The sequence below is a fragment of the Gavialis gangeticus genome, unplaced genomic scaffold (assembly GCF_001723915.1).
Source record: "Gavialis gangeticus isolate Ggan-Ray unplaced genomic scaffold, GavGan_comp1, whole genome shotgun sequence".
In the NCBI taxonomy this organism is placed as follows: Eukaryota; Metazoa; Chordata; order Crocodylia; family Gavialidae; genus Gavialis; species Gavialis gangeticus.
Genome location: NW_017729030.1, coordinates 47,719,714 through 47,720,104, shown reverse-complemented (window position 1 = coordinate 47,720,104; position 391 = coordinate 47,719,714). Strand labels below are relative to the sequence as shown.

Genomic DNA, 391 nt, shown 5'->3' with positions numbered 1-391 from the left:
GCGCCCAGGCTGCGGCGCCAGGCAGTGCGCTGCAGTTGGCAGCGCGGCACAGCCCCTTCCCCGCGCGCCCCAGCTCGCTCACCCGCGCGCCGCTTCGCCCGCTGGCTAGGAAAGCTGCCGGGCGCGCGAGCAGCCAATCAACGCCTTCCTACGGCGAGCCGCCGGGGCCAGAACTCCCGGCTTGGACAAGAACGCGTTCTGCTGGTGACGTGGTGGGTGGGGGCGGGGCCAGCTCGTGGAGCCGCTGGCCTTGCGCTCTGCAGGGCCCCGCCCCCGCTCCCGGGGATCTGCTCATTGCAAAGCCCTTCCCCCTCCACCCTCGAGTGCCCTTGTGCAGGCTCTGCTGCTGCTTTGCTGCGCTGGGCTCTATACACAGTAGCTCAGCTCAGTC

The 391-nt window shown here is 70.8% G+C and overlaps 1 protein-coding gene across 1 annotated transcript in view; it reads right to left on the bottom strand.

The window, feature by feature from the left end:
* The window catches only part of LSM6 (LSM6 homolog, U6 small nuclear RNA and mRNA degradation associated), a 15,552-nt gene extending 15,364 nt beyond the window's left edge, over positions 1 to 188 (bottom strand). The window contains exon 1 of the mRNA XM_019522161.1: positions 83 to 188. The gene's annotated coding sequence lies outside the window, so the exon portion shown is untranslated. The remainder of the gene's footprint in view (positions 1 to 82) is intronic.
* Positions 189 to 391: the final 203 nt, after the last annotated feature.